The sequence below is a fragment of the Phyllostomus discolor genome, chromosome 5 (assembly GCF_004126475.2).
Source record: "Phyllostomus discolor isolate MPI-MPIP mPhyDis1 chromosome 5, mPhyDis1.pri.v3, whole genome shotgun sequence".
Classification (NCBI taxonomy): domain Eukaryota; kingdom Metazoa; phylum Chordata; class Mammalia; order Chiroptera; family Phyllostomidae; genus Phyllostomus; species Phyllostomus discolor.
The window spans coordinates 79,537,214-79,552,965 of NC_040907.2; the positions used below are offsets into that span (position 1 = coordinate 79,537,214).

Below are 15,752 nucleotides of genomic sequence, written 5' to 3' on the forward strand. Positions count from 1 at the left end.
CAGTGATTTCTGTTCTATCTTCCAGATTACTGATTCTTTCCTCCGTACTCCCTACTCTACTGTTCAGCTCATCTACCACTCATTTGTTTATTCAGTTATCATATCTTTCTAATCTACACTTTCCATGTGTTTCTTCCTATATCTTCTTTTTCTTTGCTGAAATTTTCCATTTTTCAATTTTTCTTGTGTTTTTTAATTTCTCATTGAAGCATTTTTATCATGCTTTAAAAATCTTCATCAGACAATTCTCAACACATCTGTCACTCAGCTGTTGCCATCTCTTGATTGTCACCTTTCATTCAGTTTGAGATCTTCTTGGTTCTTGGTATGGTGGTATAGTGGATTGAATACTGTCCCCCATAAACTCACATTCACCCAGAACTCCAAAATGTAATATTATTTGGAAATAGGGTCTTTGCAGATATAATTATTTAGGATGAGGTCATACTCTGTTAGGATAGGTCCTAAATGCAATGACTGGTGTTTTTAAAAGAAAAGAACACAGAGACACAGCTAAGGAAGACAGTCATGTGACTCCACAGGCAGAGGTTAGAGCAATCCAGCTAGCTACAAGGAGTGTCAGGAGCCACCAGAAGCCAGAAAGAAGCAAGGAAGAATTCTCTAGAGCCTTCAGAGGAAGCATGGCTCTGTTGACACCTTGACTTCTGGCTTCTGGCCTCCAGAACTGTGAGTAAATAAATTTTTGTTGTTAAAGCTGCCAAATTTGTGGCATTTGTTATAGCAGTCATAAGAAACAAATAAAGATGGTATGACAAATGATTTTTTCATTGAAACCTGAATGTTTTGAGTATGTTGTAAAACTTTGCAATTTTCTGTTTTAGCTGGCTTTCTCTGACACTGTTCTCACAGGGAACAGGTTAGGAGGACTGCCTCGGTGTCAGGTAAGGGTATGACTCCAGGTTCTAACTTGGCCTCCATTGACAATGAAGGAGCGATGCTCTTCATTACTCCTAGGCCTCTTCTGATGCCACTCCAGTGGGCAGAGGGAAGGATCCCTTGTTACTTCGGGGTAAGAGTATTAGTTTGTGCTCCCTATGTAGTCTCAATTGATACCATGAAGGATGAGGGCAGTCCAGAAAATAAGCTAAAATAAAGTTCTAGAGGGGAGTTAGGATGCCTCATGCAGATGGAATTCTAGGCTCTCATCAGCCTTCACTGGTAGAAGTGGGGCTATAGTTTTCTGTGGTGTTTGACTCTAGTAAGGCCATTATTGTCTCAAATTCTTCTATCTTGCTAGACTGTCTTGTTCCTGGTCTTTTGACTTGGGAGAGCAGACCTTTGTTGGGGTTTTTTTTTTTTTTTGGTCTCTGCCCTTTGGTGTTTCTGGGTTGCTGGCTTCTTCTACTTTGTATCTATAAGATATGGGACAAAAAGAAAACCCAGGGAAGTCACCAGCATGTCATCTGTCCAAACCTAAGATCCCTAATCAGCCTGCTTTCTTCATTTCACCTTTCAGTCTTCTTACATTGGTTTTACATACAACATCCAAGCTTTTCAGTTGTATTGAGCAGAAAGAGCAGGGAAAACTATGTCTACTCCACCTTTCCAACAGTGGAGATCCTCTAAATGCCTAACTTTTTAATTCCTGAGCCCCTCAACTGTAATGACTTCACTTTCACACTGTTTTAGTCACCTTCCTCTATGGCCCACCCAGAAGTACAGCACCCTGAACTCTTCAGTTCAAACATCCCTTGATATTTTACCTCATCTTTTTGCTTGTCATTCTGTTTTATACTCAATACACCTAATTTTCTGCCTCATTAAGGTGTCTGCTGTCTTGTCTTTCTACTTTCTTTTAATCTGTGACCCTGTTCCCACATTCAATTCCATTTCTATTTAAATAGACCCCATGGTCTATCACTTCAACCACGTTCTCGCCACAATCTTCACTTTTTTTCCAATGGTTTTTTTATTATTGTCCACTGGCAAAATCCAAACTTTGTAACAACCTAATTCTCTGCTTTCTTCTACATGTATGGAGCTGAATATGAAGGAGAAAAAATGCCCAGTAGAGGGAATTGGTGAACCAAAATTCCATGGTATACAATTTCCAGTTACCCCCATGTTGCTGGCCATTCCTTCCGTGTGTGTGGTCAGTGCTCTGTCTCTCTCTCACCATTTCTCACAGTGTTATTGAAGCCATCTCTTCCAATCCCCTTTACTAACATCACCCCACCTATTTCACTCTCACCTGCTACTTCATGGGGAAAACAAGGCACCAGGTGGGAATGACTCCATACCTGCAATCTTGCACACATCTGTACACATTCTTACTTGCCTTCATGATCAAGGATGAAGTCCCTCCTTCTAAAGCCAGTAACTGCGCCTGAGCTATGTAGCCCATTGTGGCCTGCCCACTCAGTAAACTTACTCATCAATCATTGCCTCTCTTCTAGTTCTTCCTCAACATCATCCCTCCTAAAAGCTTATCTTTCATCATTAAAAAAATCCCTCTTGCTTACTTTCTCATTACTTTCCCACCCTAGTTTTCTTTGTTCTGAAGTCTATATTATCTGATGTTAATACAGCCACCTTTCTTCCCCACTTCAAAGCCAGAATTTGCAAATGTGCTTTCTATACTGGCTGCCTATACTTCCTGACAACCTATTCTCTCCTCAAACAACTGCAGTCTCATTTCTGCCCTCACAATGTTTAAACAGTTCTTGCCAAGATCTCCAGAAGCATTTATTGCTGAAGCCAGCAGATACCATTCAACCTATGTTACTTGACATCTTTATAGATTTTGCACAATTGAACATCTTCTTTTTGAAAAATATAACCTCCCTTCTCTTGGCCTCTTCTGCTTTACCTTAATCTCTCTGGCTACTCTCTTTGGTCTCTGCCAAGTTTCCCCTTTCTCTGATTGTCTGTTCCCTGTTTTAGCCCTACTTCTTTCTTTACACACCTGGACACTCATCCAATCCTTGACTCCTCACTCCCCTTAGTCCCTATACCTAATAAATCACCACATCTTTCATTTCACTTCTATTGCTCATTAGTCAGCTCAAGCTGCCATAACAAAATACCACAGACTGGGTGGCTTAAACACATTTATTTTCCCACAGTTCTGAAGGCTAGAAGTCTGAAATCAAGGTGTCAGAATGGTCAGGTTCTGCAGGCTTGTAGAGGACTGCTTTCTCATTGTGAGGATATGGTGGAGAGAGAGTGCAAAGCCCTGGTGTCTCTTCTTACATGAGTGCTAATCCCATCATGATGCCCCATCACCAAATATCATCACACTGGGCCTTAGGACTTCAGTGTTTGAATTGGGGATGGGTGTACACAGTGTTCTCCATAGCACACTGCTTTGAAATTATTCTGCTTATTCATGTCTACTGACATTTTTTTCTTGCCTGAATTATTTCAATAGTTTCCCAACTGGCCTTTTTGCCTATATTATACCTGTCAAATTCCCCATTCCCCATACTCTAACTAGACTGACATATCTGAGGCCAAAATCAGGCCTCATCACTTCCTTGTAAGAGATACTTCAGTAGTTTCTGATAGACTTTCTGTGAAGTCTGTACACTTTGATATAGCATGGAAATCCCTCCATGTATGGGCTCCTACTTATCTCTCTGGCCCGATCTCTTCCCTCCCCCTTGAACTCAGTGATACCTCCACAGCACAGCACTTAGGGTTTGCTGACCACACCATGCTTGTTAAGTTTTTCTCATTCTCAGAACTCAACTTACATGTCACCTCTTCAAACAAGCCCTCTATGACCCTTAGGCTGAATTGGGTGCTTTTCCTAAATGTCCCTACAGCTCACTGTTTACTCCTATCATAGCACTCAGCACACTCTGCCATAGTTGTTTTTCCTTGTCTGTCTCCCCCTTTTGGCTATAAGCTCTTTGCAGGCAGTTACTGGTCCTTTACTCCTCTCTCTGTTCCAAGTCTATGGTGCAGTGTTCAGCACAAGTAGGCAGTTCATAATTGTCTATGAAGTGGAGGACAATTTTGTGCAACTTCTCTCTTTATCAATGAGAAAACTAATAAAGAGGGTGTAAGCTATTACTCAAAGTCAAGCTAACAAGAAGCTCAGAAACCAAAGAATGTCACTCTCAACAAGTCAACTCAGCATTTTCAGGCTTAGCACTGACACTATTAAAAAAGGTAAACAAATTATTTCGTTTCTGTAGGCCTTCAGCTATAGAATGAAGGGATTGGACTAAATCACCTCCTAAGTTTCCTTCAAATGTGAAGGTTCTTTAATTCCAGGTAAGGAGACCATAAATGTCTGGTAAGAATTTCTCAGAAATCACAAACTTGGGATATTTCTTACTGTACTAGAAAGGAATTTATAAGGAGCTTAGGCAATCAGGGTTTCTCTTCACTGCCCATTCATTTCTTCATTAAGCCAACATTTATTGAGCAACTGATGTGTGCCAAGCATATAATGCTTTTCAGTTTAGACATTTCATAAGTGCTGATAAACAATAAATAAAAAGGACAAAATTCTCTGAGAGGACCATTTGACACATAACTTTCCAAAGTTCAGGAAGAAACAGTGACTTCATAGGGGAAAACTATGTAGAAGGCACTAAAAACTGCTCTATTCAGTTGCATTTAGAAATGGTTATGTAACTATTACATAGAACAAGCATGACTCACAGGAGGTAATCAATCATAAAGCAACACTTTAAATGTACTCCACAGAATTAACACCCTCTCTGCTCTTGGGTGAAACTTAGAGCAAATATTTCTTCTTCTGATCACTTCCAGGTAATATATTCTTCGGTCAATAATTCACATGTCTAGATTCACGTCACAGTAAAAACATGAACAATTAGGCCTCTCCTCTGCCTGGCTCAGCTTCCACAAACATCTATAGTTGATTAGGAGAACAGCCTGTGGTCTCTCTCTTTTCCCCGTCCCCACCCCTTTCAGCTTTCTGGTGGGAAAAAGGGGAGCCAGAAAGTTCTTACTTGTCTAGTAGTCATGTGAAGATCTAGTACCAGAATGCTCAGGCCTTGACAAGTATTCAGAGTTGCCACTTCTGTTGGTGTTGTATGAGTTCTTTGAAGACACCCGGGGGTGGGACTTCTCTCACCTGCACTTCCCTATAGACAGAGTGCATCTTTGCATGGCTGACCGCTCACTCCTGCTCAGACCCCAGGAATCTGGTACCAACTCCAGCTTTTTTGTTCACCTGGTCCCCATCCAGATGACCTTCTTAGGACACAAGATAACTCACGGCTGCTTTCTCTTGTGGGTGGCCCATGTCTGATCCAAGGGGATGATTCACACTTTCTTTGGCCTTGATAGACTCAGGAAGGGGGTGGAGATGTGCGGCATATAGACTATTCTACACACAAAAACAGCCCTCACCTTGTATCTTTAATTCTCATTTTAATGTACTTTTAACTGATATAAGGAGTTGAAAAGCCATGTAATCAGATTTTGACAACATACTCTTTGCAAAGTGAGGATCTCATACCCCACTTTAAAATGTGACATCTATACCTTAGTGCTTTGGCTAAAACTTTCATGTTTTTGGTTATACCTGCCTTGTGATGCTAGAATGACCAATTTTTGATCACATCTTTGGCTTATACTTGCCACATCACTGTAACAAGTAGCCTTTTCCTTTATTAATTTCATGATATAAGGGCAAGTTAATATCACCTTTGTATAATTTAAAGCATTTATATATTTTCATAATCTGTAGATTGGGCATTGCATTTGTTTCCTAGGGCCACCATAGCAAAATACCACAAACTGGGTGGATGAAACAATAGACATTTAGATCTTACAGTTCTGCAGGCTAAAAGTCCAAAATGAAGATGTCAGCGGGGCCACACCCCTCCAAAGGCTCCGAGATAGAATCTATCCTGAGTCTCTCTCCCATCTTCTGGTGGTTACTGACAACCCTTGCATTCCTTGGTTTGCCGTTGTATCACTTCAGTTTCTGCCTCTGTCTTCACAAAATGATCTCCCTGTTTGTATCTCTGCAAGGTCTTCTTATCAGGAGATCAGTCATTGGATGCAGGGCCCACTCTTATCAGTGTGACCTCACCTTAACTTGATTACATCCGCAAAGACCCTATTTCCAAATAAAGGGGCAATCACAGGTTCTGGGTGGACAGGGATCTAGCAGGACACGCTGCATAATCCAGTACATGCACTGTAAAATTTTCTGTAGAAAGGTTCAGTATCAGTGGAAATATGATGTTAACATGTTTTTCCCCAAGTAGTGTTTCAGAAAAAATAGAGAGATTACATTAATTTTGGAAAGACCTATGGAAATAGGGACCCCTGTGTTTCACTGGAGCGCACTGCATAGCAATAGTCATATTCATAGAGTAATATAACAAACAGCTTAATAAGCATGGGCACATATCGTATGAGAGAATCAAAGAAAGCTAATAATAGCTACCCTAGAGATGAACGAGCGGATGCTTTTCCACAGCTGAATCCTCGGCGGGATGATGTAGTCTTTGTTGATTTTGCAATGTGACTGATGAAAACAAAAGAGATGCAAGGAAGACAAATGACATAATTTTGAGTGGTTTGACTATAACTACATATACTAAAGTTATAATAGCACTAGAAATGATGTGATGCTGTATATAATTACCCATTTTTAAGCTTCTGCAACATTTCAGAAAAATTTTCCTGGGAGTATTTTCCCCCTCTACTGGGTTTCCCTTTTTCCAAAAATTCAAGTGGTGGGTTGGAACCTTGTTCAAATACTGACATAACAGCAGACAGAAAACTGAAAGCAACTGAAGGAGAAGCATCATGATATTCATCAAAATTGGGTCTTTTACAAATATGGTTTCTTCATGAATTATCAATTAAAGCCAATCCTGAGAAAATGTGGACCTTTAGAAAGGTGCCACGATTAATGCTTGCATATGTTCTATTTCCTATCCATTTACTCTTTCTAGTCTTGAATCACATCTTCCTAGAACCTTGGAATTTGCTGGGCCAAGTGTGCCTTTTGGAAAATCACATATTTATCCATCCCTGCTAATTCTGTGAGGTCACCAGGCAACTTTAAAACCTTGGAGTGACTTCATGAATTAGCATGTATTTTTTTTAATTTTTATTTTAATTGTTGTTCAAGTTCAGTTTTCTGTCTTTTACTCCCATCCCAGCCCACCTCCCCAGCCCTCCCCACCTCCCTCCTATTTCCACTCCCCCCTAGTTTTTGTCCATGTGTCTTTTATAGTTGTTCCTGTAAACCTTCCCATTCTCCCCTGAAATTCCCTCCCCTCTCCCCTCTGGTCTCTGTCAGCCTGTTTTCTACTTCAGTGTCTTTGGTTATATTTTGCTTGTTTGTTTGTTTTGTTGTTTAGGTTCCAGTTAAAGGTGAGATCATATGATATTTGCCTTTTACCACCTGGCTTATATTACTTAGCATAATACTCTCCAGTTCCATCCAAGCTGTTGCAAAGGGTAGGAGCTCCTTCTTTCTGCTGCATAGAATTCCATTGTGTAAATATACCATAGTTTTTTGATCCATTCATTTACTGATGGGCACCTAGATGTATTTCTTATTCAAAATGATTGAAGATGTTTTTTATTACTACTTTCACCTCTGTTTTCCATGTAACTTCTTTACTGAATGTGGCAAACATGTGCCTTCCTTTGCATGTACAAATGGAGTCAGTAGATACCGATCCGTTCTTTCTGTGCAACTGATGCCAAATTTAAATCTTCCTTTGGATAATTGTTTTCTGTATGTGTTACCACATCTTTATTGCAATTTGTATTTTCTTTTGTAAGACATTTGGATTCTTGTGAAAGTGTTATGTATGTAAATAATGAAACAACGCCCACATTATTACTTAGTTACTGTGGGTGCTGCCACACTGCTTTTTTTCTTTTCTTTTTTTTTTTATCATCATAAGAATAGTTCTTAGGAATAGAAATGATGCAGCGGTTTTAAAGATACAGTCAGTGCTTATTATTAATTGATGAAGAGTAATGTTTACTTCAATATGGGTCTCCATAACTGACTGCACTGAACTTTGTGCCATTTTGTGCTGGGTTGGAACACAGTAGTAGTAGGTGTGATAAACTCTATATAATGTTCCACTATAAACTGAGCATGGCAGGGGGTTTAATATCATCGGTTAAAGCAAACTGGTTTTATGGACACCAGAGAAAGTGTTGAGCTTCCATATGGATTGGCTTGTTTTTATATGATAACTCAGGCAATAAATTTTTTTTCTACCTTAGAAAAGGGGCCAATGCCCTGGCTGGCGTAGCTCAGTGGATTGAGCGTGGGCTGGGAACCAAAGTGTCCCAGGTTCGATTCCCAGCCAGGGTACATTCCTGGGTTGCAGGCCATAACCCCCAGCAACCGCACGTTAATGTTTCTCTCTCTCTCTCTCCCTCCCTCCCTTCCCTCTCTAAAAATAAATAAATAAAATCTTAAAAGAAAAGAAAAGAAAAGAAAAGAAAAAGGGCCAAAAGTACAAGATATATAAAAGCACTCACCTTTTTGCACTCAATAGCCTTCTAGGACTTTCAGAATTCCTTTTATATAAAGGGCTCCACTGGCAGTGTATGGCATTTCAAGGTCCACACTGAAGCAGGCCCAAGGAACCCTGACCTCATAGATGTTAAGAGAGAGAAGGGTCTGAGGTCTACTTCCCTTCGTCTCTGCTGGCCTCCTCCTCTTTTGTAGAAGGCATTTGGGTACAGGCAGGCTGGGACCATGTCAGCACAAACCATGGGAAGGGGGAAGGAACAAATATCCAGAGGGGACAGAGCCTGTGTTCAGAAGCTGGCTCATCCCCAGGAGACAGCAGGCCAGTGTGCAGTGGTCAAAGGGCAAGAATAGCTCAGACTGGGCCAGGCTATTTGGATGTCTGAGTGAGTCCTATCTGCCAGCAGAACACAGTTCTGGAAGAAGTCCAACTGACAATATTCAAAATCAGGCATGGTTCCAGGTGATCAGTTCAGTCACAGCAGGGCCTCGGCCAGAAGCTGAGAAGGGAGTCAGAAATCACATCCTGCCTCCCAAGGAAAGGGGAAAGCAGGAGTTTGGCACAGCATCAGGACCCTTGCTGAGGAAACTGCAGTTCTTGGCAAGGATCCAACCCCTGCAGAGAACTGAAGTGCTGGGCAGAGAAACTGAGGCTGACTTTTGGCTTTGGCCAAAGTGGTAAAGGAACACTGAGGCTCGGAGTCTCCAGGAGGAACCAGACTTCCAGGTCTCTAGGCAACCAAACCAGTTTCATCTATTAATAGGTCTAAGGCTGATGACAGGATCAGGATGGCTCAGACTGGTTGGGAGCAACTAAGAGTTTCTGAAACTTTAACTTGCATAGGAATTACTGGGGATCTAGTTCAAATGCAGATTGCGATTGGGTAAGTCTGAGCTGGGGCCAAGATTCTGACTTCTTAACAAGCTCCCAAACCATGCTGCTCGTTTTCAAACTCAGAAATCCAAACTTGCTGTCATTCTTTTTTTCTCTGCCCCACTGCTCTCCACCCATTTCACCTGCCCAGGCAGCACATCCTTCCTCCCCAGCCCTCCTCATCAACAGGTCTGACCACCCTCTTCCCCCTTCCATTTTCTTTTTCCTATTCCTTTTCTATCTTCACAACCCTTTTGCCCTACTGCTTTTCTTCTGCCAAGACCATCAACAGAAAACAATCTTTTGTTCAGATAATAGAAAGGACAAAATAGCAAAAGCCAGAAACATTTTCCCTAATTGTCAGCCACACAACTAAATTGTTTTGTGTGTGATAGTTCCAATTAGTTCAGATTAATGTCTTTGTCAGTTTCTGTCTCATAAAGAGCATAAAGAACATGTGACCTCTTCTCTTTCCTCTCTGATAGACTCCAACAGTAAGACACACCTCCCGAGCGCTCGCTCCAGCAGCAAATGCACTAAAATTGAAACGATACAGAGAAGACTACCACAGCCCCTGCCCAAAGATGACACACAAATTCCTGAAGCATTCCATATTTTAAAAAGACATTAAAGTAGGCATAAATTAATGGCAAAATAGGCTTTTGATGAAAGAGAGGAACCAATATAGTAAAACTTTCGATTTTACTTAACCTATAATAATCCATGCAAATCCAGTAAAAATCCCAACAGAGTTTTATTCCAGTTCCAAAATTCAAATAAAAGAGCAAATGGCCAAGAATAGCTAAGAAAAGTTTAGAGATAAAGAATCGAGTGGAAAAAGAAAAAGAATAGAGTGTGGGAGGGAAACTTTCACTCTATAAGAGCTTGACTTAATATGCAGTTAGAGTCATTAAAATGGTATAACACTACCATTTACCATTCACCAATACCAATACCATTGTTATACCATTTTAAATAGTTCTATTTAGTTCTAAACAGTTCTATTTAAACAGTTCTATTTAATGTGGTCATAAGTGATTTGATTTTTGTTGTGCTTTTTTGATTTTGTACACCAAATATATACTAGTGTCATGATGAAGAATAAAGCTAAAAAATAAATGTTGTTTAAAAAAGAAAATGTATACTGAAATACTTGTAAAAATCAGAATGGTGTTACATATTTATTTTATGTTTCTATTCCTTGAAAATATATCTGTGTATAGTATACATTGAGAGTGTTTCCACTTTTTGCACTAAGGGGTCACTAGTTCCTGGCTTACACCAAAAACTAGTCATTTATTGTGGGGCCAAGTTAATTAAGATCTCTCAGGCAGTTTTCTAATCTGCAAAGTGATGATACTAATAGCTTACCAGTTCACCTTGGAGGATTTGTTGTTGGAATTATAGAAGATAATATATGAAACTGCTTAAGAAAATGAAACACTATACAAATGCAAACTGCTATTACTAGTAAGTGTTTGACATGGAGCACTTGTAGATTTTAGAATTTTGTACCATCCCATGTTGGTGTGACTGGACTATTTGAATCCTTTGTGCTTTACAGGTGAAAGTGTTTGGGAAAGCATAGTATAAATCACAGCCCCTCTCTCCATGTCCCATCTCATTTTACAACTGTTTTTCATTCATTCAATGACTATATTTATTGAGTGCCAATGTGTACTAGCCCGAGTTAATATGATGAAGCAGACACTGTCCTTGCGTGCAGGAAACTTATGAATTAGCAGAGTGTTTGTGGACAAGAAAACAGGCAATTTCAAAATAGAGTAACAAATGCTGTGATGTGGTAAGTTTGGGGTGCCATGGAGTTCTTGTGGGGTCACCACCCAGGCTTGCATGGCCATAAAAGGGTCCTTGGGCCATGTAGTACTTAAGATGATGAAAAGGTGAAAAAGGTGAAGAACAGCAGAGGTTGCTTGCGGTTAGGGTAAGGGTGAGGGACAGTGTGCTGAAGGACAGGAAGACTTGTACTGCTCTAGGAGAAGGAAAAAGCGATGGAACTACTGTGATGTTAAAAATCAAAACAAAACAAAACAAAAACCCACCTAGACCATAATGTTGCCTAGGCTGCGCTCAGCGTGGGCACAGCATGACTCCCATTGTAATACATTTCAGGATGACCCCCCTCCCCCACCTCAAGCCTTCTGAACACTCTCCCCAGCCCGCCTTTCTCCTTCATTGCCTGGCCTTTCCTTTTGAAAAGACAGCACTCTGAAGAGGTGGGGAAAGGCTTTTCTCTTTTGAAGCAGCAGCATTATTAACAGAGAAGGAAAAGTCTCCCATGCGCTATGGCAAAAATCCTGCAGATTGGTTTATGAATCAATGTAGCTTAGGTTAAAGCAACCTAATTTCCTGAAAGCCACTCTATGCCTTTAGGCTTCCAGAGGGGCATAAAGCTTGTATGGTATTTACTCTTAGTTAAAATTAAATAAAAATGGGGGAAAAAACCCAAAGAGGAATTCTTCTGGGAGGCCATATTATTAAAGAAAAATAAATAAATAAATAAATAAAGGCCACAAAGCAATATGGACAAAATAAACATATTGCGTTAAAGAAGGTCTGGCAGTATATAATAACAATCTGTTCATTAATGGCTATCTGAATATTTGGGTTTCATGTGATTTTCTTATAACCTTTTATTGTGAAATGTTACATACATTTGGCAAAGTGTAAGATACATAAAAGTAGAATTTAGTAAATTTTTATAAACATATAACCACTACTTAGGTCAAGAAATAGAATGTGGCCCAGAAGCCCTCCATTCACCATTACCAATCATAGCTCACCCTCTCCCCAAGAGGTTACCACTGCCCTTACTTTTAGGATAATTACTGTTTTTTTTTTGTTTTGTTTTGTTTTTAGTTTCACAACCTAAATACAAGTTCTGTCTGGAAAAGTCAAGCAATTGTTAATATAACGAGAACAGTTTGCATGGCATCGATGTAACCTGGCAGCTAAGGACAGTGGACTGGAATGCACATGTATGAACAATGATGACTTCATTGTACTAATCAATGAGGGTGGTAGATGCCATTGAGTGAGCATGTGTACTGTGTGGCCATTGCATTCACAATGACTAAGCAAGTAGAGCAATGAATCTGCGTCAAATTTTGCATTAAGATCTTTTCCTGATTTCTTTGAACTTTAGGTAAATGGGAGTGTATGACATTATGTCTCTGGTATCTATCTCTTAACATTAAGTTTCTCAATTTCATCCATGTTGCTGAGGGTACCATGGTTCATTCATTTTCAACATTGTATGTATTCCAAGGCTGTATATACCACACTTAAATATTGACCCTATCGTGATGAACAGTTTGGCTGTTTCTAGTTTGGAACAATTATGAATAGAATTGCTATTCTTCTCATGTTCACATTCACATATTTCTATTGGATATGTACCCAGGGTAGAAATCTGGGTCACTGGATATGCATATCTTTAACTTTCATAGCTAATGCCAAACAGCTACCCAAGGACAGTACTAGCAATGAACACTCCCTGTAGCAACATATGAGAGTTTAATAGCCTGACCTGGAGTTTTGTGTAGTATTTTTTCTTTAGTTTATCTGAATTTTCTGTTTTTCTCTATAATATCTGTTGTTCAAATTAGGCAAAATGCTATTCTAACATTTCTTAAAATTGTCTTTCCCTGTGGGGATATTATTTTCATAATATAATAATTTAAAAGTTTATAAGAAGTAAATAATTCTTATAGTTAAAACACACCGATCATAGCTACATGGTTTTAATGTATTATCACAAAGTGAACACACTTATATATTCACTATCCAGATCAGGAAATAGAACTTTCTTTCTTTTTCTTTATTCTCACCTGAGGACATTTTTTCATTGCTTTTGCAGAGAGAGGAAGAAAAGAGGAAGGGAAAGAGGGAAACATTGATGCAAGAAAGAAGCATCAATCAGGTGCTTCCCGTACCTGCCTAGACCTGGGATCATGGGCACCGGGACTGGTGACCAACCTGCAATTTAAGCATGAGCCCTGACTGGGCATCGAACCCACAATGTTTTGGTTATGAGGTGATGCTCTAACCACCTGAGTCATACCAGTCAGGGCAGAAAATAGGACTTTTTATCACCCTAGTAATCTTCATGCTTCCTTCTCATCATAATCCCCTCCCTCTTCATCAAAGGTAAACTATTATACTTAGTTCTAACATGATAAAGTCATTTTGTGTGTTTTTGAACTTTATACAAATAGAACAATACAGTGTACATTATTTTGTGTCTAACTTTTTTATTTTTGAACATTATGAGATTCTTTTGTGTTGCTATGTGTAGCAGTAATTTGTTCATTTTTTCTTTTCTTGCCACAGGAAGCAATATCGAGCTAAGGGAGCTGATTTGCTCAACACTTTTTCAGTATGGAATGTATTGACCTATGCCACAAATGCATTAGAATACTTTCCAGGCATTTGTATTTTTGTTGTTTCCATGCAAATAATAAGCTATTGAGTTAGAGAGGCTGTAGAAAGAGTGCACGTGATGTATCAGGCTGCTTCCCTGATTCTGGAGTAATGGCTCCACTTGGAATTGCTTGTCAGTGGTAATGGTAGTTTGCATTCGTTTCTTGTCCACCTAAAATGCTAAATAGCATCACATCCCCAGGCTGCACACTTTATGTAAAACAGAGCAGCCACTGGATTTTGGTGGAAAGTTGATTATTTTCCGAGGATCATAAGAGTCCAGGGGTAAAGTTGGCATCTGGCCACTGGGAGAGCCCTTGACCTAGAAGCAGGGAGAGCTCCAAACGCGTGTTGGTCATAATGGAACAGGGTACTTTTAGCATGAATCATAGCCTCAGAACTTTCCAGGGGAAAAATCCTAACTCTGTCCTCCAAAAGGAAAGGTAAAATCAATAGCTTATATTTTTAACTCTTTCAAATAAGCAATGCTAAAACTCTTCTACACAAAACAATTACTTACATCTAGCTTTTGGGTTTTTTAAAGGGCAATGTGTCAACTGAGCATGAACTCTTAAAATGGAATCTTGCTTTCAACCAATTTTTTTTTAAAACACCCAAACAGGCTCTCAGATGGGAACTCTCTGAATGGTTGTGTGTGAATGTGTAGTAAACGTAATTTTTTTTCTTTAGGCCTTCAGATGTAGTTATTAAAACTTCAAATGTCCCTAATGATATAAGCTTGATAATCACATTTGGATCACAAGAATGAAATAACCTAAAGTGTGCCTTCATTACTGCTCTCCTCAAAATAATTCACTTAAGATAATTCTACCCTCCCTGACCCACAGATCTGTAAGTAGACAATGGAGATAAACAGTAAATTTAGCAAGAGTATTCAAAATGATCACATTGATTCTCAAAACAAAGAATGCCATGTTTAAACGTAACAGGAAAAAATTTTCTACCACAAAAAGAGAACAAAACACCCTGACTGTGTGGCTCAGTGAGTTGGATGTTGTCCTGCAAAGCGAAAGGTCACAGGTTTGATTCAAGGTCAGCACAGATGCCTGGTCACTCGTCTGGGTTGCCGGCTTCTCCCCGGTTGGGGTGTATGCAAGAGGCAACCAATCAATGTTTCTCTCACACATCAAAATTTATCTTTCTCTCCCTCCCATCCCCTCTCTCTAAAAATGAAAAAACAAAATATTTTAAAAAATAGAATAAATCATTGTTTATAACCCTGGCTGGATGGCCCAGTTGGTTGGAGCATTGTCTCCTACACCAAAAAGGTTGCAGGTTGGAGCCCTGGTCAGGGCATACACCTATGCTGCAGTTCAATCCCCATTCGTGGTGCAAGCAGGAGGAAACGGACCAATGTTTCTCTCTACGTGATGTCTCTCTCTCTCTCTCTCTCTCTCTCTCTCTCTTTCTCTTTCCCTCCCACCGTCCCTCCCCCACCTTTCACTCTCTCTAAAATCACTAAACATATATTGTTGGATGAGGATTAAACAAACAAAAACCTTGTTTAAATCATGTGCAAAATGACAAATCAGAATAATTAATAAAATTGCAAAATGTAGATCTTATTGTTAAACTAGTTATTGAGGAACTTAAGAATTAACTTTCTTTAAAAAAAATGAAAAAAAGTTCTTAAAGAACAATTGAGAATACAAAGAGCCCCCCGCCCCACCACCGCAAAAAAAACAACAACAAAAATCCAAGAACTATCTTTTGAAGGACCAGCCCCTTGTAGTACAGGCTGCCTCCACTAGGTGAGTGTTCTAGGCCCCCAGCTGTATCAGTGTACCAGCTGGCATTGTTGTGACAGGCTGCATTCACTTCAGTGAATTTTTTTTGAAGACTCTTTCAACACGTTTGTCCATTTCGAAATGGGTGATTTACAAGCACACCTGCCCACACCTCCTCTGAGTGTTCAGCAGTTTTCGATCAAAAACGGCAAGACCTCTGTGT

The 15,752-nt window shown here is 39.7% G+C and overlaps 1 non-coding gene across 1 annotated transcript; it reads left to right on the forward strand.

Moving 5' to 3' along the window:
- Nucleotides 1–9,854: 9,854 nt before the first annotated feature.
- On the forward strand, nt 9,855–9,957 carry LOC114498228. Its single transcript, XR_003684674.1, has one exon. It is a non-coding gene; the product is annotated as a U6 spliceosomal RNA (small nuclear RNA).
- Nucleotides 9,958–15,752: the final 5,795 nt, after the last annotated feature.